This window comes from Staurois parvus, unplaced genomic scaffold, assembly GCF_062004578.1.
Source record: "Staurois parvus isolate SC_StPar_1 unplaced genomic scaffold, SC_StPar_1.0 ptg000682l, whole genome shotgun sequence".
NCBI classification, from domain to species: domain Eukaryota; kingdom Metazoa; phylum Chordata; class Amphibia; order Anura; family Ranidae; genus Staurois; species Staurois parvus.
Genome location: NW_028318478.1, coordinates 5,862,560 through 5,885,542, shown reverse-complemented (window position 1 = coordinate 5,885,542; position 22,983 = coordinate 5,862,560). Strand labels below are relative to the sequence as shown.

General features: G+C 47.3%; 1 long non-coding RNA gene across 1 annotated transcript in view; it reads right to left on the bottom strand.

Annotated features, from left to right (window-relative positions):
- Positions 1-332: 332 nt before the first annotated feature.
- Positions 333-22,983, bottom strand: part of LOC149447564 (uncharacterized) — a 96,867-nt gene continuing 74,216 nt past the window's right edge. Inside the window, exon 3 of the long non-coding RNA XR_016305853.1 lies at positions 333-614. This is a non-coding gene — a long non-coding RNA (uncharacterized LOC149447564). The remainder of the gene's footprint in view (positions 615-22,983) is intronic.

Below are 22,983 nucleotides of genomic sequence, written 5' to 3'. Positions count from 1 at the left end.
TGATTGACATTACGCATCATTCAGCCCAAAAGATTGAGGCAGAGAGAAGCCAGAGCTGTTTTTTTTGTCTCACCTCCAGGGAGGGCTCCAGACTATTTTGTTTATATGTAAAACGCTAAGTTAAAAAAAATATAGATTTTAGGTACCCTTAAATTTTATCCATACAGCCAAAGAACCCTAAAAGTTCTCAAGTTTGGTGTGTTCCATCTTTTTTCTTTTAAAGCATGTTCACAGATTTCTATAGTTGGTTTTGAAATATAAGGAGCTTTGGCTTGATTACAAGAAAAGGAGAGAGGGGCGCCAAACTAACTGCAGTATTAGAAGGTTGTTTTATTGAGCAAGGTAAAATAGGTAAGCCACTAGATAACAATAGAGAAAGGCATGTATCTCAAGATGGACATCGTCCTTAAGAGGTTCTGGAAGCTGATGGAGAAGGTAGAATGTCATCTAGGAGCGAGGGCTGCTGGGGGAGCTAGGTCTCCCGATTCCACGCTCTTAGCATCCAGCGTCCAGAGGCTGTGATGGAAACCAAGCTGGAATGCAGATGGCTGCCGGGAGGACATCACATTCACATGTGAGCGTAATGCTGCAAAAAGTCTCTTCTTATAAAGAACCTAAATAAAAGAAAAATTATTGGACACTTTTATAATGTTTTACTTTAAAAGAGACATATGCATACAAACGGTTGCAGTTTTTTTGTGTTGTAGACATAAACTAGCCACTGCACACATTACAGCATTGCATGTGTAACACCTTCCAGGTTAATTAGATAGGCTTTTTTGTTAGATAGAGGCTGCATAGCAGCCCGGGATGAGTCAGCCTGGGAGTGAGGCAGGTGTTCACCTAAGGACAGGCTGGGTGATTCTACAGTTTAGTTTTTCTGGAACCCTCTCTCCCTTCCAGAAACTGGAGAACTTTGGAGAACAGGGGAGGAGGAGGGGAGGAAGCCCAGATCTTCATGTTTGAGGGACCCTGGCCAATCCCCTGGCAGGAGGCTGGGCATGGTGACCAAGAAAACCTTCAAATATCACAGAACCGGAAGAGAGAGTGCAGTCAGGTGGAAGATATATTGAGAGAAGGCTGGAGTGTGGAGCCTGGGAGGGGGCCCCAGGGAGGGCTGCCTACCTACAGGCTAGTTGCAGGACAAGTGGATCTTCATTGCCTAAAGTCTCCTGGGGAAGACATCCTGAGCAGCAGGGAAGGAGCAAGCCCAGCAAAAGGCCTGAAAGCAGCTACCAACCCACCATGCTAACAGGACAGGACAGTGTGAATACTCCTACACTCCCTGGGCCAGATAAGGGGAGAGGGCGGTCAGGTGCAATACCCAACTTTTCCTCATTCAGGACTGCTTAACTGCAAGCTTCTGGAACAGGGGCAGACTGACAACTCATGGGGCCCCTGGGCAATAGGGTATCATGGGGACCCTGTGTCCTCGCCTACACTCAAACCACACCCAAAAAAGCCTATGAAAGGTACCAGGGGCATCTCATGGGGCCCCCTACTGACCCCAGGCCCTCAGGCAGTGCCCAAGTTCCGGAATGGTCAGTCCGCCCCTGTTCTGGAACCTCTTGCTCATGGATACCTTTACTACAGCCAGATGATTCATCCGGGGTCTGAGAAGGTACACCAAAAAGGGTCTACAGCATTGCCTAAAGGGACGGTTATATATTTTTGCTAGTCCCCATTTTTGTATATAGTTGCTAAGAAGTTCATCCTCAAATTCTAAAGTTCCTCAGGAATCCTTTATACCCCTAGACCCCATCCAAGTTGTTAACCCCTTAATAAAAACAACTAAAACTAGCTCATTAACTGTTTACTGACTCTGAAGGTACAAGTGTGGAAAATGTTCCCTGGCCATATAGAGCATAGGGGGACCCAAACCAAATCCACCGGCCCTTACAAGGGTAATGCTACACATGTAATGCACCTTGATTCAATATGGACCATCTCCTACAGTATCTGTACAAAGCTATGACTGCAGAATTGATTTATAGCCTTCATCAGTACACTTCAACAGCTCACAATAAAAGGAAACATGAAGTACTGTACTTAAAACCTTCCACAGAGTAAATTTTCTAAACTAAAACCAAATACATTGGCAGTTATCATTTAATACATGTAATTATATGACAGTATGATTTATTGGGATAGTACATATACTATAATCTCTATAAGTTATGCACATTGAAACAGAAACTAGAATATATATGTCTCTTTTACATAGCCCGTATTGGTGCTCTTAAGCCATGGAATGTTAGTGCAACAAATTTAAAACTGATCATAGAAAAATGTATATTGTGTACAAACTAATGAGGTTTTAATTGATAAATTAAAGGTCACTGCAACTAATCTTGTAATGAAGGTAAATGAGTGCACAGTAAAACATTCACTAATCCAACACACTGGCAAAAGCCCTTATAATTTTTCTTAGCAATAAAGGGTTTGGGTACTTAAAACAAGATTCTTTTGCCTGTTAATTAATTGACACCCTTCTGAATATTCATATGTACTACTATCAATAGGTCTCTAATTGCTCAGTGAAATGGATCTCAGAGGAAAGCAAATCACCCTAGACTTAATTAAAATAATGTATTCCACATATAATATGCTTAAGATGAGAAGTTTTAGCCTCAGTAAAGGGCACCTAGCTAGCTTAAATATGAAAAAATGGCAAATACAAGGAGTTTAAAATATGCAACAAAATCTTTAAATCAGAAAAATGCTTACTTCAAATCTCTCACGAAATATATGTATGTTATATTCTGTATTTGTATTCTAAATTGTACATATCAAAGCTTGGTGTTGGCTCTTCAACAAATTTGAAAAAGAGCCAAAAAATGCATTAACCCCCAAGGTATTGGTAGGTCAAGATAAGCAGAGACCTTTACTCTGACCAATGTGTGGTAAAGTAATATTCAGTCTTCCAAAATGAAATGACAAATGCAATGAAAAATTATAGGATCTTCTCTTCCATTTGCAGAATGCTTTGCAGTAAACAGCAACAATGTGTTCATATGATAGTCATCATTAGAGGTAAGCATACTGTTTTAAAAATATATCCTGAAGTTCCATTTAAAGCTGAAGTCATATAAAAGGAAAAACAAAAACATTTTCAGTACTCAAGCATAAATGAGATAAGTTAGGAACATGGCTAGAAAGTTCTTATACACAAATCCATTTCCAATGGTGTTGTAGAATTGTTGATGGCTTTGCTGCTTTCTCCAGATCGGAGAAATTTTCTGTCAACACTAAAAATGCAAATAAGGGAGCACACAGGCCTTGTGCAACACCTTTGAGATCTTTGTGAATGGGGCAGAGGGAATGATTGTCGGTAGTGTACTGAATCAGGATTATTTAAAGAAAAGCAAGGGTACATGCAGGATACTGCTGAGGAAGAGGTCCTGTCCCTCAAAATGTGTTGGTTAACTTGCATCAATTGAAGGTCATTGGAGAGGTCCTTTTATAGACCACCAAGATGAGATGTGAGGAGTTCCACTCCAGGTAACATGAGCTTTTTATTAGATTTTACGCAACACAGAGTTATCAAACAATATGCTCTCCTGTTTGCATTTCTGGTAAATATGTTATGTTTATTATTTATTACAGGTACTTACATCGCCATCAATTTACGCAGCACTGTACATATAAATTATATTGTATATTCACATCATTCCATAACCCTCAAGGAGCATACAATCTAAGGTCCCTAACTCACATTCATACATACACATACTAGGGGCAATTTAGACAGGAGCCAATTAACCAGCATATCTTTGGAATGTGGGAGAAAACCCATGCAGGCACAGGGAGAGCATACAGGTAGTGCCGTGGTTGGGATTTTACCCTAGTGCTGCCAGAACTGCCAAGGATGAAAGTATTTTTATATGAAAATATATGTGCAGTTGAGTTTGCCAGGTGAGATTTTCATGCCTCCATTTTCTCATCCATTTAAACTCACCAACTTATGTACCACTTGTATGAAAAAGAGACATTTAATAAATGTATTAGGTCTAGAGCTTTTCTTTTATGCCAGCAGTTCAAATTATTATGTACTGACAGGACATTATTTTGCAGCTTTATTTTACAGAAAAGAAGCAGCTATCTAGCTATGGCTACATTTGATATTATGCTAGAAGGTGTCAGGGGTCTTATTAACTTTGACCAGGTACAATTATTTTGGCAATATTCCTATTCTGGATGGCCTTAGAATCACTTTCCTTGGTCAGTTTACTAGGATAGTTGGTAGTGGGTGGATGTCAGTTACCATTTCAAGGACGTCAAACAAGTTTGATGAAAGTACTGCAGGCCATAGACGGGGAGAAAAACGGCAGATTTTTCTTTTAAAAAACGAAAAATCGGTCGTTCAAGCGGCCGACGTTACCATCAATGGTAAAAAAAAAAATCGGCCGATTTTCATCCCGTCTACAGCCGGCAAAAAGTGTCCCTGCAGAGAGCTCCGCTATTCCTTTGACAGTTCTTTGACATTTACAGCGGTTGCAACATTGTATCTATTTGTTTCCATTTAGGATACAGATGTTTTTATTCGGAAACAAATAGATACAATGTTGCAACCGCTGTAAATGTCAAGGAACTGTCAAAGAACTGTCAAAGAAATAGCGGAGCTCTCTGCAGGAACACTTTTTGCTGGACTGGAATTCCTCTTATTTTTCACCCTACTTCTTCTTCTTTTCTTCTTCATCCTCATCCTCTTCTTCTTCATCATCCTCATCCTCATCCTCTTCTTCTTCTTCTTCTTCATCCTCATCCTCATCTTCTTCTTCTTCATCATCCTCATCCTCTTCTTCTTCATCCTCTTCTTCTTCTTCTTCTTCTTCTTCTTCTTCATCCTCATTCTCTTTTTCTTCATCCTCATCTTCTTCTTCTTCTTCATCCTCATCCTCTTCTTCTTCTTCTTCTTCATCCTAATCCTCATCTTCTTCTTCTTCTTCTTCATCATCATCATCCTCTTCTTCTTCTTCATCCTCATCCTCACCCTCTTCTTCTTCTTCTTCTTCATCCTCATCCTCACCCTCTTCTTCTTCATCATCCTCTTCTTCTTCTTCTTCTTCATCCTCATCCTCTTCTTCTTCTTCATCCTCATCCTCTTCTTATTATTATTCTTCATCCTCATCTTCTTCTTCTTCATCATCCTCATCCTCTTCTTCTTCATCATCATCATCCTCTTCTTCTTCTTCTTCTTCTTCTTCATCCTCATCCTCTTCTTCTTCTTCTTCATCCTCATCCTCTTCTTCTTCTTCTTCTTCATCCTCATCTTCTTCTTCATCCTCATCCTCTTCATCCTCATCCTCTTCTTCTTCTTCATCCTCCTCTTCTTCTTCATCCTCATCCTCTTCTTCATCCTCATCCTCTTCTTCTTCATCCTCTTCCTCTTCTTCATCCTCTTCTTCTTCCTCTTCTTCTTTTCCTTCTTTTTGTCTTCCTCTTGCAGGTCACTGCTCATGCGCAGATTTTTTATCGGTAAAAAATCGGCCGATTTGCCCATCATTGCCGCGAAAATCGGCCGATCGGCAAAATCGGCCGATTTTTTTTCCAACTTTACCGAAAAAAAAAATCTGCCAAAATACCGAAAAACGGCCGACCAAATAGCCCACTAATGATCTGAAAATCGGCCGATTGTATTTTTGGCCGAAAAATCGGCCGATTTTCGACCCATCTATGGCCTGCATACTATTACATTTTTCTTTTTTTGTTTTTGTTCTGCAGGAGGCTCAGAGCTGTCAAATAGCTGTTGGTTGAGTTGTGTTTCAAAGGGAAATTTTAAATATTGATTCTCGGTGTTATAGAGACACTGGTGGTGTCTCTAGTTTTTCTTCTTTATTGTATTCTATTTGTGTACATAAAAATAAGTTGGCTGTAATCTGTATACACAATGCATAGGAATCTAGCTGTATAAATTATAAGGTAGGATAATAATAATAATAATAATAATAATAAAAGCAATTAAACTAAATAAGAAAGTTAGAGTGATGTCAGTGAAACCTCAGAAATGTAGAATAAAATATATTGATGATCAGATCAGGAACTTGTTTATCAATGACGACATTACTCAAATTGGGTTGATGTTTTTCTTGTTATCTAGCAGTCCTCTTCCAGAAGAACATTTTTAAAGAATCCCAGGGCAGCAGAAATTCCTAAAAATCGGACATGACTCTTGGTGTATGTTTCCCTTCAGGCAGGGGAATGCCACAGATTGATCACATGGCAGGTTTGGATGTCTCTGGCACACAAAGAAAGATCTTACACTTATAATTGCCATTGATGAACAACCTTAAAGTGGTAGTAAACTCTCATCTTTAAATTATACCTACCAGTAAGCTTATAATATAGCTAACCTGTAGGTACAATGAATTTTTCCTAAACGTGCACTATTTAGGAGATATTCACATCAGCAATAGCAGATGAAGTCACTGGACATGAGCAGTGATGCTTGATGCAGTTTCATGGTATCATTTGATAGCCTTATGTTTAGCCTATTCCAGAGAAACTCTGCACATTCTACTGGCATAAGTTTCAGCCTGTGTTCAATATGAAGCATGTCATGGAACTGCACAGTTCAATGTATGACTTCTGACTGTAGCCTAAGAACTGACACTTTCCATGAAGAAACTACAGATCTAACAATCCCTGGGTGTTCAGTCTTATTTTCCGCAGTTGAAAACTAGCAATTAGATCTGAACCAAGCGCAAGAGCAATGAAGGGAAAATATGTGTTTTCATCACAATAGCACTGCTACAATTGCCATGCAACGCAGACAAATGCTAAAGCATTGATTAGATGCTGCATGATCAGGATCAAGAAGTGGATTTTCCCTTTGGTGAATAGGTGATTGAATGAATACGTGGACATGCAGGACATACAGGGAAATCAATCAGCCATGGCACTAGAAACTGCAGACAAAACACATGAGCCAATTATTACAAGGTAAGAAAAACAAATGACACAGGAAATATAACTACACTAATACCTTGTTAAAAGAACACAGACATTTGAAAGTGAACATTGACTTTGAAAGAATACCTACAATTTTCAAAATAAAAAACATAGGACTTGTCATCCTGGCGAATAACCGTTACCCCTTAGAGATGCAACACACATAGTAAGCCCTTGATTTTTTATCTCTATGATCTATTAAGGCCAAAATATATCTATGTTTGTAGATAGCCACCTCTGGGACAAAAGCTGTTATATAATTGCATAGTTATTATGTTTGAACAAAGACAAAGCACATCCAGTTCAAGGTGTGTGTGTGTGTCATTGCAATTTTCAATATCTCTGTACATTGTGTTTGTTAAGCTACACATCTAAAAGTTTCTTATAACTTGTCCGAACTCGCTGACACCACCAACTGTGGAAGGAATTTCCACATCCTATGGCCATGTGTCTTCTTTAGAGACCTAAGATGAAATGGTTTTCTTCCAATTATACAGTCCCCATTTAAAGGATTTTACATTGTAATCATATCCCCTCATAAATGCCTCTTCTCCAGGGATAATAAGTTTAACGTATGTAATCATTCCTCGTAACTGAAATCTGTTAAAGCCCATATTAGTTTTATTGCCCTTCTTGACTCTCTCCAGTACAAACACATCCTTCCTGAGGATTGGTGACCAGAACTGGATGGCATACTGAAGATGTAGCTGAACCAGCCTTGTAAAGTGGTAGAATTATGGTTTTATCGTTTGAGCAAATATCCTTTTTAATACATACTAAGAATCTGTTAGCCTAACTTCCTGCAGCTTGGCATTGCATGCTATTGCTGAGTCTGGAATCTACAAGGACCCCCACCTAATTTCCATCTTCTATTCCCCCATAGGTTCTCCTTTTTAAGGGTACCTTGCATGCATATTTTAACTCCCTATTGCATTGCGTTACATTTTTCTACATTAAACCTCTTTTTTCATATAGCTGCCCACACTTCTATTTTTACTAGGCCTTCTTGTAAAGTTGCTATCTCTTATTGTAAGGTTATCACCTTGCTTAACTTTGTGCCATCAGCAACCACCGAGATTGGACTATTTATACCGACCTCTGCATCATTTATGAACAAGTTAAACAGAATTGGTCCCATGACAGAGCCCTGGGGCTCACCACTCATAACTTCAGACCATTCAGAAAATATGCCATTAATCATTACCCTCAGGATGTGATCCTGCAACCAGTTTTCTATCCAGGTACATACAGTAGATTGTATAATATTATCAATGCAAAAGACCTTAACTTGTAAATTGAACATTCAAGGGGTACTGTATGAAATATTGAAGTGAACCCTAGATACACTACATCCACAGGCCTTCCTATGTTCAAATTACAGCTTATCTACTCATAAAATGTTAATAGGTTTGTCTGGCAAGAATGGTATTTCATAAATCATATTGGTTACAGATACTATTTTAAACAGTAAATTCTTGGATATGGTCCCTTATTATTCCTTCCAATAACTTACACAGTATTGATGTTAGGCTGACTGGTCTGTAGTTCCCAAATATATTTCTTGGACTTTTTTTGAATATTGGTACCACATTTGTTTTTCACCAATCAGCTGGTACCGTTCCAGTTTGTAAGCTGTCCTTAAAAATTAGGAACAATGGTCTTGTCTAAGTTCTTTGAGGACCTTTGGGTGCAAGCCATCGGGTCCTGACTCCCATTTTTTTGTCTTATTCCAAAATTGATTTCTGTCAGCCACAAGGGTCACAAGGGTATACTCAGTATAACATTATTAACATTACTGTCTTGTTTATTATAACCCTCTATTTCATTCATATAAACTGATGACAATAATTTTTTCTTAATACAGTTGCCTTCTCCCTTTCACTTGTGACTGACTTTTCCTGATCATCTTTCATCTGTCCAATATGCTGTGACCTAGCTTTCTTACTAGCTTTCTTACTGCTAATATATTTGAAAAAAAAAATAACAAAAGGAATTTCACTTGCCTCACCAAAATGTCTAGATTCCCCTAATAGTTTTTGTTGTATAATAAGAGCTTACTTGGAAGGCAAGCTAAATGACAAAAATATTATCTTAAGACATAGAAATGCATATTTATAATACACATGTAGACATTAACAATGTAAATTACACTGCCAGCATTTTCTGGGTGTATATTAATTAGATCTTTATAAAATCTACATTGCCTCTAGATAGATGGATAATAATGTGAAATACACACACAGATACACAGGGGTGTACAGATTATAAATAGGTATTATAGTGAATAAGAACAGATAGAGGGCAAAAAAAATATAACAGCAGTGTTAGCTGACAGTAGTATATGTGTTTTGCATTTTTTGCCAATAAAGAGGGATTACTAGAAAAAAAGGTGGCCTTAAAATACAGAAATTCACTTCAGTGTAAAATAAATGCCATACTACAAAGTCAAGTTGCATCAGGTTAGTACAAGAGCACTATCACTATACAATCACCAGTCACTTTTTTAGGTACACCTTGCTAGTACCAGGTTGGATCCCCTTTTGCCTTCAGAACTGCCTTAATTCTTTGTGGCATAGACTCAACAAGGTATTTAAAACATTCCTCAAAGATTTTGCAGTTGCTGTAGAGTTGTCTGCTGCACCTCCATGAACCATTGATACAAGGCAGGATGGATCCATGCTTTCATGTTGTTTTCACCAAATTCTGACCTTACCATGTGAATGTTGCAGCTGAAATCAAGAATCATCAGACCAGGCAATGTTTTTCAAAGTTTCTATTGTCCAATTTTGGTAAGGCTATGTGAATTGTAGCCTCCGTTTCCTGTTCTTAGCTGACAGGAGTGGCACCCAGTTTGGTCTTCTGCTGCTGTATCTGCTTCAAGGTTCAACGTGTTGTGCATTCAGAGATGGTATTCTGCATACCTTGGTTGTAACTAGAGATGAGCGAATCGAACATGGCGAAGTGGAATTCGTTTCGAAGATCAGGAAAAATTCGATTTGCGCCGAATCCGAAAATTAGCAAACTTCGGATGCATGAATCGAATTTTCCCAAAAATGGCGGCGACATGTGTGGCGACGGAGCGGGGATCTCTGGGAAGGCGCGCAGACAAGGCGCGCTGACCCATAATGCATTCATTCATGACATGTGATCGCATTAGCCAATCAGCAGCCAGCCAGCCAGCACTGTGTAATGGTGGAGCTATAAATTGCGGCCATCTTACAATTCTCCATTAGCCTCCGGTCATTCAAGAGAGACAGACCTGTCTGTATTAGGGACAGAGTTAGAGCCAGAGAGACTTTAGGGCCACAGAATCGTTACTTAGGGACACATAATCGTTACTTAGGGACACAGAATCGTTACTCAGGGACACAGAATTGTTACTCAGGGACACAGAATTGTTACTCATGGACAAAGAATTGTTACTGAGGAACACAGAATCGTTACTCAGGGACACAGAATTGTTACTCAGGGACACAGAATCGTTACTCAGGGACACAGAATTGTTACTCAGGGACACAGAATTGTTACTCAGGGACAAAGAATTGTTACTCAGGGACAGACACAGAATTGTTACTCAGGGACACAGAATTGTTACTCAGGGACACAGAATTGTTACTGAGGGACACAGAATCGTTACTCAGGGACACAGAATTGTTACTCAGGGACACAGAATCGTTACTCAGAGACACAGAATCGTTACTTAGGGACACAGAATTGTTACTGAGGGACACAGAATCGTTACTCAGGGACACAGAATCGTTACTCAGGGACACAGAATTGTTACTGAGGGACACAGAATCGTTACTCAGGGACACAGAATCGTTACTCAGGGACACAGAATTGTTACTCAGGGACACAGAATAGTTACTCAGGGACACAGAATTGTTACTCAGGGACACAGAATTGGTACTCGGGGACACAGAATTGTTACTCAGGGACACAGAATTGTTACTGAGGGACACAGAATCGTTACTGAGGGACACAGAATTGTTACTCAGGGACACAGAATTGTTACTCAGGGACAGACACAGAATTGTTACTCAGGGACAGACACAGAATTGTTACTCAGGGACACAGAATTGTTACTCAGGGACACAGAATTGTTACTGAGGGACACAGAATCGTTACTGAGGGACACAGAATTGTTACTCAGGGACACAGAATTGTTACACAGGGACAGATACAGAATTGTTACTCAGGGACACAGAATTGTTACTCAGGGACACAGAATTGTTACTCAGGGACACAGAAATGTTGCTGAGGGACACAGAATCGTTACTCAGGGACACAGAATTGTTACTCAGGGACACAGAATTGTTGCTGAGGGACACAGAATCGTTACTGAGGGACACAGAATCGTTACTCAGGGACACAGAATCGTTACTCAGGGACACAGAATCGTTACTCAGGGACACAGAATTGTTACTCAGGGACACAGAATCATTACTGAGGGACACAGAATCATTACTCAGGGACACAGAATCGTTACTCAGGGACACAGAATTGTTACTCAGGGACACAGAATCGTTACTCATGGACACAGAATCGTTACTCAGGGACACAGAATCGTTACTCAGGGACACAGAATCGTTACTCAGGGACACAGAATCGTTACTGAGGGACACAGAATCGTTACTCAGGGACACAGAATCGTTACTCAGGGACACAGAATTGTTACTCAGGGACACAGAATCGTTACTGAGGGACACAGAATCGTTACTGAGGGACACAGAATCGTTACTCAGGGACACAGAATCGTTACTCAGGGACACAGAATCGTTACTGAGGGACACAGAATCGTTACTCAGGGACACAGAATCGTTACTCAGGGACACAGAATCGTTACTCAGGGACACAGAATCGTTGAATTAAAGAGTATGTCAGACAACACGCAGAGGAGTGGCAGAGGAGGCAAGGTTTCAGGAGCGAGCAGACGTGGCAGCAGAGGAAGGGGTCGAGCCAGCACTAGTCGCAGCCAGAGGCCAGTGCTCCCGGTGTCATCCAGCGGTCGTGTCTCCACCGACAACCCTGCCATCATCGATTGGTTGGCTCGGTCGTCTTCCTCTTCCCAGGTCACCTCTGACACCTACAGCCAATGGTCGGTGGGTACGTCAGACACAACCGTTAGTTGGCATGGCCCGGGAGCAAGCCCACTGAAATCACGTGTCCTCTACCTGCCCCTGTCCTTTGGTGTTCCCTCACCAAGCGAAGTATCGCATGCTGTGGGCTCAGCCCCACTGTACAGTGAGGAAGAGCTAACAGAGGGCGGTCAGGAACGGGGGGAGACATCCGCCTCTTCAGCAGCCAGGCGAAGAAGTAGTGGCGAGGAGAGTGGCTCGGTAGCCGGTCTAGAGACAGGTCTGTCTCCTGACCCACACGCAGCCGAGGGGGCTAGTAGTGAGGCGGAGACCCTAATTGATGATGATGAGGCTGATCGCACTTGGCAGCCTCGTCGTCATCTGCCAGGCCCGTAATCTGCCATGGGCCCCCGTACCGACTCCTCGTGCTGCTGCCAGACCCGTAATCTGTCATGGGCCCCTGTACCGCCTCCTCATGCTGCTGCCAGGTCCAGAGTGTGTCATGGGTCCCTGTACGGCCTCCCATTGCTGCTGTCTCCATCGCCACACTCTGCCATGTGCCACTTTCAGGTCTCCTCACACTGCTGGTGGGTTCCATTTTGTCATAGGGTGCTGGCAGATTACAGGCCTCCCATTGCTGCTGCCAGGCCCGTAATCTGCCATGGGCCCCCGTACCGACTCCTCATGCTGCTGCCAGGCTCGTAATCTGTCATGGGCCCCTGTACCGCCTCCTCATGCTGCTGCCAGGTCCAGAGTGTGTCATGGGTCCCTGTACGGCCTCCCATTGCTGCTGTCTCTATCGCCACACTCTGCCATGTGCCACTTTCAGGTCTCCTCACACTGCTGGTGGGTTCCATTTTGTCATAGGGTGCTGGCAGATTACGGGCCTCCCATTGCTGCTGCCAGGCCCGTAATCTGCCATGGGCCCCCGTACCGACTCCTCATGCTGCTGCCAGGCCCGTAATCTGTCATGGGCCCCTGTACCGCCTCCTCATGCTGCTGCCAGGTCCAGAGTGTGTCATGGGTCCCTGTACGGCCTCCCATTGCTGCTGCCAGGCCCGTAATCTGCCATGGGCCCCCGTACCGACTCCTCATGCTGCTGCCAGGCCCGTAATCTGTCATGGGCCCCTGTACCGCCTCCTCATGCTGCTGCCAGGTCCAGAGTGTGTCATGGGTCCCTGTACGGCCTCCCATTGCTGCTGTCTCCATCGCCACACTCTGCCATGTGCCACTTTCAGGTCTCCTCACACTGCTGGTGGGTTCCATTTTGTCATAGGGTGCTGGCAGATTACGGGCCTCCCATTGCTGCTGCCAGGCCCGTAATCTGCCATGGGCCCCCGTACCGACTCCTCATGCTGCTGCCAGGCCCGTAATCTGTCATGGGCCCCTGTACCGCCTCCTCATGCTGCTGCCAGGTCCAGAGTGTGTCATGGGTCCCTGTACGGCCTCCCATTGCTGCTGTCTCCATTGCCACACTCTGCCATGTGCCACTTTCAGGTCTCCTCACACTGTTGGTGGGTTCCATTTTGTCATAGGGTGCTGGCAGATTACGGGCTTCCCATTGCTGCTGCCAGGCCCGTAATCTGCCATGGGCCCCCGTACCGACTCCTCATGCTGCTGCCAGGCACGTAATCTGTCATGGGCCCCTGTACCGCCTCCTCATGCTGCTGCCAGGTCCAGAGTGTGTCATGGGTCCCTGTACGGCCTCCCATTGCTGCTGCCAGGCCCGTAATCTGCCATGGGCCCCCGTACCGACTCCTCATGCTGCTGCCAGGCCCGTAATCTGTCATGGGCCCCTGTACCGCCTCCTCATGCTGCTGCCAGGTCCAGAGTGTGTCATGGGTCCCTGTACGGCCTCCCATTGCTGCTGTCTCCATCGCCACACTCTACCATGTGCCACTTTCAGGTCTCCTCACACTGCTGGTGGGTTCCATTTTGTCATAGGGTGCTGGCAGATTACGGGCCTCCCATAGCTGCTGCCAGGCCCGTAATCTGCCATGGGCCCCCGTACCGACTCCTCATGCTGCTGCCAGGCCCGTAATCTGTCATGGGCCCCTGTACCGCCTCCTCATGCTGCTGCCAGGTCCAGAGTGTGTCATGGGTCCCTGTACGGCCTCCCATTGCTGCTGCCAGGCCCGTAATCTGCCATGGGCCCCCGTACCAACTCCTCATGCTGCTGCCAGGCCCGTAATCTGTCATGGGCCCCTGTACCGCCTCCTCATGCTGCTGCCAGGTCCAGAGTGTGTCATGGGTCCCTGTACGGCCTCCCATTGCTGCTGTCTCCATCGCCACACTCTGCCATGTGCCACTTTCAGGTCTCCTCACACTGCTGTTGGGTTCCATTTTGTCATAGGGTGCTGGCAGATTACGGGCCTCCCATTGCTGCTGCCAGGCCCGTAATCTGCCATGGGCCCCAGTACCGACTCCTCATGCTGCTGCCAGGCCCGTAATCTGTCATGGGACCCTGTACCGCCTCCTCATGCTGATGCCAGGTCCAGAGTGTGTCATGGGTCCCTGCACGGCCTCCCATTGCTGCTGCCAGGCCCGTAATCTGCCATGGGCCCCCGTACCGACTCCTCATGCTGCTGCCAGGCCCGTAATCTGTCATGGGCCCCTGTACCGCCTCCTCATGCTTCTGCCAGGTCCAGAGTGTGTCATGGGTCCTTGTACGGCCTCCCATTGCTGCTGTCTCCATCGCCACACTCTGCCATGTGCCACTTTCAGGTCTCCTCACACTGCTGGTGGGTTCCATTTTGTCATAGGGTGCTGGCAGATTACGGGCCTCCCATAGCTGCTGCCAGGCCCGTAATCTGCCATGGGCCCCCGTACCGACTCCTCATGCTGCTGCCAGGCCCGTAATCTGTCATGGGCCCCTGTACCGCCTCCTCATGCTGCTGCCAGGTCCAGAGTGTGTCATGGGTCCCTGTACGGCCTCCCATTGCTGCTGCCAGGCCCGTAATCTGCCATGGGCCCCCGTACCGACTCCTCATGCTGCTGCCAGGCCCGTAATCTGTCATGGGCCCCTGTACCGCCTCCTCATGCTGCTGCCAGGTCCAGAGTGTGTCATGGGTCCCTGTACGGCCTCCCATTGCTGCTGTCTCCATCGCCACACTCTGCCATGTGCCACTTTCAGGTCTCCTCACACTGCTGGTGGGTTCCATTTTGTCATAGGGTGCTGGCAGATTACGGGCCTCCCATTGCTGCTGCCAGGCCCGTAATCTGCCATGGGCCCCCGTACCGACTCCTCATGCTGCTGCCAGGCCCGTAATCTGTCATGGGCCCCTGTACTGCCTCCTCATGCTGCTGCCAGGTCCAGAGTGTGTCATGGGTCCCTGTACGGCCTCCCATTGCTGCTGCCAGGCCCGTAATCTGCCATGGGCCCCCGTACCGACTCCTCATGCTGCTGCCAGGCCCGTAATCTGTCATGGGCCCCTGTACCGCCTCGTCATGCTGCTGCCAGGTCCAGAGTGTGTCATGGGTCCCTGTACGGCCTCCCATTGCTGCTGTCTCCATCGCCACACTCTGCCATGTGCCACTTTCAGGTCTCCTCACACTGCTGGTGGGTTCCATTTTGTCATAGGGTGCTGGCAGATTACGGGCCTCCCATTGCTGCTGCCAGGCCCGTAATCTGCCATGGGCCCCAGTACCGACTCCTCATGCTGCTGCCAGGCCCGTAATCTGTCATGGGACCCTGTACCGCCTCGTCATGCTGATGCCAGGTCCAGAGTGTGTCATGGGTCCCTGCACGGCCTCCCATTGCTGCTGCCAGGCCCGTAATCTGCCATGGGCCCCCGTACCGACTCCTCATGCTGCTGCCAGGCCTGTAATCTGTCATGGGCCCCTGTACCGCCTCCTCATGCTTCTGCCAGGTCCAGAGTGTGTCATGGGTCCTTGTACGGCCTCCCATTGCTGCTGTCTCCATCGCCACACTCTGCCATGTGCCACTTTCAGGTCTCCTCACACTGCTGGTGGGTTCCATTTTGTCATAGGGTGCTGGCAGATTACGGGCCTCCCATAGCTGCTGCCAGGCCCGTAATCTGCCATGGGCCCCCGTACCGACTCCTCATGCTGCTGCCAGGCCCGTAATCTGTCATGGGCCCCTGTACTGCCTCCTCATGCTGCTGCCAGGTCCAGAGTGTGTCATGGGTCCCTGTACGGCCTCCCATTGCTGCTGCCAGGCCCGTAATCTGCCATGGGCCCCCGTACCGACTCCTCATGCTGCTGCCAGGCCCGTAATCTGTCATGGGCCCCTTTACCGCCTCGTCATGCTGCTGCCAGGTCCAGAGTGTGTCATGGGTCCCTGTACGGCCTCCCATTGCTGCTGTCTCCATCGCCACACTCTGCCATGTGCCACTTTCAGGTCTCCTCACACTGCTGGTGGGTTCCATTTTGTCATAGGGTGCTGGCAGATTACGGGCCTCCCATTGCTGCTGCCAGGCCCGTAATCTGCCATGGGCCCCCGTACCGACTCCTCATGCTGCTGCCAGGCCCGTAATCTGTCATGGGCCCCTGTACCGCCTCCTCATGCTGCTGCCAGGTCCAGAGTGTGTCATGGGTCCCTGTACGGCCTCCCATTGCTGCTGTCTCCATCGCCACACTCTGCCATGTGCCACTTTCAGGTCTCCTCACACTGCTGGTGGGTTCCATTTTGTCATAGGGTGCTGGCAGATTACGGGCCTCCCATTGCTGCTGCCAGGCCCGTAATCTGCCATGGGCCCCTGTACCGACTCCTCATGCTGCTGCCAGGCCCGTAATCTGTCATGGGCCCCTGTACCGCCTCCTCATGCTGCTGCCAGGTCCAGAGTGTGTCATGGGTCCCTGTACGGCCTCCCATTGCTGCTGCCAGGCCCGTAATCTGCCATGGGCCCCCGTACCGACTCCTCATGCTGCTGCCAAGCCCGTAATCTGTCATGGGCCCCTGTACCGCCTCCTCATGCTGCTGCCAGGTCCAGAGTGTGTCATGGGTCCCTGTACGGCCTCCCATTGCTGCTGTCTCCATCGCCACACTCTGCCATGTGCCACTTTCAGGTCTCCTCACACTGCTGGTGGGTTCCATTTTGTCATAGGGTGCTGGCAGATTACGGGCCTCCCATTGCTGCTGCCAGGCCCGTAATCTGCCATGGGCCCCCGTACCGACTCCTCATGCTGCTGCCAGGCCCGTAATCTGTCATGGGCCCCTGTACCGCCTCGTCATGCTGCTGCCAGGTCCAGAGTGTGTCATGGGTCCCTGTACGGCCTCCCATTGCTGCTGTCTCCATCGCCACACTCTGCCATGTGCCACTTTCAGGTCTCCTCACACTGCTGGTGGGTTCCATTTTGTCATAGGGTGCTGGCAGATTACGGGCCTCCCATTGCTGCTGCCAGGCCCGTAATCTGCCATGGGCCCCCGTACCGACTCCTCATGCTGCTGCCAGGCCCGTAATCTGTCATGGGCCCCTGTACCGCCTCCTCATGCTGCTGCCAGGTCCAGAGTGTGTCATGGGTCCCTGTACGGCCTCCCATTGCTGCTGTCTCCATCGCCACACTCTGCCATGTGCCACTTTCAGGTCTCCTCACACTGCTGGTGGGTTCCATTTTGTCATAGGGTGCTGGCAGATTACGGGCCTCCCATTGCTGCTGCCAGGCCCGTAATCTGCCATGGGCCCCCGTACCGACTCCTCATGCTGCTGCCAGGCCCGTAATCTGTCATGGGCCCCTGTACCGCCTCCTCATGCTGCTGCCAGGTCCAGAGTGTGTCATGGGTCCCTGTACGGCCTCCCATTGCTGCTGTCTCCATCGCCACACTCTGCCATGTGCCACTTTCAGGTCTCCTCACACTGCTGGTGGGTTCCATTTTGTCATAGGGTGCTGGCAGATTACGGGCCTCCCATTGCTGCTGCCAGGCCCGTAATCTGCCATGGGCCCCTGTACCGACTCCTCATGCTGCTGCCAGGCCCGTAATCTGTCATGGGCCCCTGTACCGCCTCCTCATGCTGCTGCCAGGTCCAGAGTATGTCATGGGTCCCTGTACGGCCTCCCATTGCTGCTGCCAGGCCCGTAATCTGCCATGGGTCCCCGTACCGACTCCTCATGCTGCTGCCAGGCCCGTAATCTGTCATGGGCCCCTGTACCGCCTCCTCGTGCTGCTGCCAGGTCCAGAGTGTGTCATGGGTCCCTGTACGGCCTCCCATTGCTGCTGTCTCCATCGCCACACTCTGCCATGTGCCACTTTCAGGTCTCCTCACACTGCTGGTGGGTTCCATTTTGTCATAGGGTGCTGGCAGATTACGGGCCTCCCATTGCTGCTGCCAGGCCCGTAATCTGCCATGGGCCCCCGTACCGACTCCTCATGCTGCTGCCAGGCCCGTAATCTGTCATGGGCCCCTGTACCGCCTCCTCATGCTGCTGCCAGGTCCAGAGTGTGTCATGGGTCCCTGTACGGCCTCCCATTGCTGCTGCCAGGCCCGTAATCTGCCATGGGCCCCTGTACCGACTCCTCATGCTGCTGCCAGGCCCGTAATCTGTCATGGGCCCCTGTACCGCCTCCTCATGCTGCTGCCAGGTCCAGAGTGTGTCATGGGTCCCTGTACGGCCTCCCATTGCTGCTGTCTCCATCGCCACACTCTGCCATGTGCCACTTTCAGGTCTCCTCACACTGCTGGTGGGTTCCATTTTGTCATAGGGTGCTGGCAGATTACGGGCTTCCCATTGCTGCTGCCAGGCCCGTAATCTGCCATGGGCCCCCGTACCGACTCCTCATGCTGCTGCCAGGCCCGTAATCTGTCATGGGCCCCTGTACCGCCTCCTCATGCTGCTGCCAGGTCCAGAGTGTGTCATGGGTCCCTGTACGGCCTCCCATTGCTTCTGCCAGGCCCGTAATCTGCCATGGGCCCCCGTACCGACTCCTCATGCTGCTGCCAGGCCCGTAATCTGTCATGGGCCCCTGTACCGCCTCCTCATGCTGCTGCCAGGTCCTGAGTGTGTCATGGGTCCCTGTACGGCCTCCCATTGCTGCTGTCTCCATCGCCACACTCTGCCATGTGCCACTTTCAGGTCTCCTCACACTGCTGGTGGGTTCCATTTTGTCATAGGGTGCTGGCAGATTACGGGCCTCCCATTGCTGCTGCCAGACCCGTAATCTGCCATGGGCCCCCGTACCGACTCCTCATGCTGCTGCCAGGCCCGTAATCTGTCATGGGCCCCTGTACCGCCTCCTCATGCTGCTGCCAGGTCCAGAGTGTGTCATGGGTCCCTGTACGGCCTCCCATTGCTGCTGTCTCCATCGCCACACTCTGCCATGTGCCACTTTCAGGTCTCCTCACACTGCTGGTGGGTTCCATTTTGTCATAGGGTGCTGGCAGATTACGGGCCTCCCATTGCTGCTGCCAGGCCCGTAATCTGCCATGGGCCCCCGTACCGACTCCTCATGCTGCTGCCAGGCCCGTAATCTGTCATGGGCCCCTGTACCGCCTCCTCATGCTGCTGCCAGGTCCAGAGTGTGTCATGGGTCCCTGTACGGCCTCCCATTGCTGCTGTCTCCATCGCCACACTCTACCATGTGCCACTTTCAGGTCTCCTCACACTGCTGGTGGGTTCCATTTTGTCATAGGGTGCTGGCAGATTACGGGCCTCCCATTGCTGTTGCCAGGCCCGTAATCTGCCATGGGCCCCTGTACCGACTCCTCATGCTGCTGCCAGGCCCGTAATCTGTCGTGGGCCCCTTTTCCGCCTCCTCATGCTGCTGCCAGGTCCAGAGTGTGTCATGGGTCCCTGTACGGCCTCCCATTGCTGCTGCCAGGCCCTTAATCTGCCATGGGTCCCCGTACCAACTCCTCATGCTGCTGCCAGGCCCGTAATCTGTCATGGGCCCCTGTACCGCCTCCTCATGCTGCTGCCAGGTCCAGAGTGTGTCATGGGTCCCTGTACGGCCTCCCATTGCTGCTGCCTCCACCGCCACACTGTGGCTCCACACTCTGGTTTTGGCCCCGTGACTGCCCAAATGAGTGAAGTGTGCGGTGATTCTAAGATCGACGGCACTCATCTGCATGTCATACTGACTGACAGTAATATTTCTCTTCCCCAGCATACTCCAAGGGCATTTAAATTAAAGGTACAGTGTTCTGCACTAATATAAAGGCTCTCTGAAGCCTAGAAACACCCTTTTTATAAGTTAAATTCGCAGCGAATATATTCGACTCGAATCGAATTTATTCCGCGAATTCGCCGAATCAGCCGAATCAAATTTTTTAATAATTCGCTCATCTCTAGTTGTAACGAGTGGTTATTTGAGTTACTAATTAAACAAAATAATATAATATAATCTTGCTTGCTTCTATGGATTACAATTACTCTCCTCCTAAAATTGCCTCAGTGTAAATGAAAAGTGAAGTGCCCCAAAGTATAAAAGTGCAACACTAAAATGATGTAACGTAATAAACAATATTATATTAACAATAAATGAATCAATTATGAATTGTGAATAAAATTAATCATATATATCAAAATTGAATGATTATAGATATAATGTTCATAAAGGTGGTTCAATGGTGAAAGAAGTACCCACTGCTACAGACCGGTTCGGGTGCCTTACACTGAAGGAAAAAATGCGCACTCACCGGACGTGCACTATAGTAGTGCAATAGGAATGGGAAAACATGGTGTCATCAGGTAGCCATCTGGGTCAGCGAATGGAAAGCCTCCTCACAGGATGGAAAAGATCTAGGGATATATGAAGATAGTAATGCTCCTGGGTTCCCCTTTAGGGATGGATGGACGTTGCTATCTGCAGATAGGCAGGAAAACTCCCTCTCCTTAACCCCTTCACGCCTAAGGGTAAAACAAATCTAAATGCCTAAGCACAATTCTGCAACGTTGACATGTTAGTAAAACCGTACATATCGTCACAACTACTTTGTACATCCAGGTGGATTATACCTTGTTTTTTTCAGGACAAATTGGGCTTTCATTTGGTGTTAAATGGTCATGGATAGCTCCTAATTTTTTTTTATTATTAAAGGAAAACTGGGCCAAAATAGTAAAAAAAATCATTTTTTTATATTTAACTGTGTGTTTCTTGTTACGACCATAACCTACCACCAAAGAACAACCCAAAATACATTCTCCAGTTCTTGACGATCGCAGCGATACCATATATGTGTATGTTATTTGTTGTTTGTACCCGTAGTACAGCCCAGAAACAACAGTGCGCATTTTGTTTTTGTCTTTTTTTTTATTTTTTTTTTTACATAAAACACACTGTCACTGACATTGACATTAACACTAACTGACACTGATACCAATTTTTTTTAAATCCTGACCTTTGACCCTGACCTTTGCCCTTGACCCTGACCTTTGACCCTGACCTTGACCCAAACACTAACCCTGGTACTGAACTAGATCAAACCTTGATCTAGGTATTTTTCTTTATTTTTTAATATTTATTTATCTTTTTTTTTTTTTTTACAAACTTTTTTTTTCTCTCTCTATGTCAGGAGTTCGAGAGATACAATGTATCTCTCTTCTCCATTCATAGAGAGAGAGAAAACAAGGGGGCTGGGCTGCACAGTGATTGATCACTGTGATAGCCAATCAGAGGCTATCACAGCGATCACGTGACCCGGAATCCGGAGTCCCGTGTCCCGATCGTTAGAACGGGACCCGGGGCTCTCAGTGACACCGCGGTCTTGGTGCTGGGAGCGCTAACTAACACAGCGGCTGATACACTAAAAAGGAAAAACCATGAACCTTCAAATAGACAATATAAGATAAATAGTGCAGCGCTAGATGATATATGACTGCACCAGTATTTGAGGTGGTGCAATATCCCTTACTTTAATGTCAACTAATGTAGGCCACATATATTGTATGTGACCTTCCCAAGAAATGAAAAAAGGGAAGTAATGACGTGTACTCCACACGGCTTCACTTCACATTAAAAACGCACAATATGAATGCACAATATAGTCCAGTAATCAAAAAAGCACAGATAGATGTATCTTTATAAGATCCTTGTGATGCATATAGTCCGGCGTTATGCAGAAAAAATGAATAAATTGCGCACTCACCGGAAGCACAATTTAAATTGTGCGTTTATATCTCATACACCAAGGATCACTCCGGCTGTAGATGGAAGGAAGCTCTGAACAGGTGGTTCCGTGATGGGGGGTAACACATCTGGGGGTTCCTTATGGTAGACAGGCTCCAAACAGGATCAGCTGAATATTACTCTGGGCCTTGGGGTAGTCACCTAGTGGTCCTCCTCAATGAATTCTGATGCCGCCAACACAGGAATGGTTTCTTGGAGTCAAACAATCCTTTGCTCAGAGACAATCTAACTTTTAAACCTCAGCTGAAGGAACAATCACCCCAGGTGTATGCGTACCAAAAAGCCTAAACAATATAAAACAATATAAATGCGGTGGAAAGGACTAACCGTCCCTGAAAGGAGATGGCCGCCGGAGCTCCATGATGCTCCGACGGCGTGACGTCAACGGCATGTGTCGGCTCCTCCTTATGTGTTACGTGCCACGCACATCATCAGAGGGTAAGCCATCATTGGCTCAGAGAGGGAGGTTCCAGCCTATCTGCTGACAGCAGTGCTTAAGGAGAGGGAGTTTTCCTGCCTATCTGCAGATAGCAACGTTCATCCATCCCTAAAGGGGAACCCAGGAGCATTACTATCTTCATATATTCCTGGATCTTTTCCATCCTGTGAGGGGGCTTTCCATTCGCTGACCCAGATGGCTACCTGATGACACCATATTTTCCCATTCATATTGCACTAATATAGTGCACATCCGGTGAGTGCGCATTTTTTCCTTCACTGTAAAGCACCCGCACCGGTCTGTAGCAGTGGGGACTTCTTTCACCATTGAACCACCTTTATGAACGTTATATCTATAATCATTTAATTTTGATATATATGATTAATTTTATTCACAATTCATAATTGATTCATTTATTGTTCATATAATAT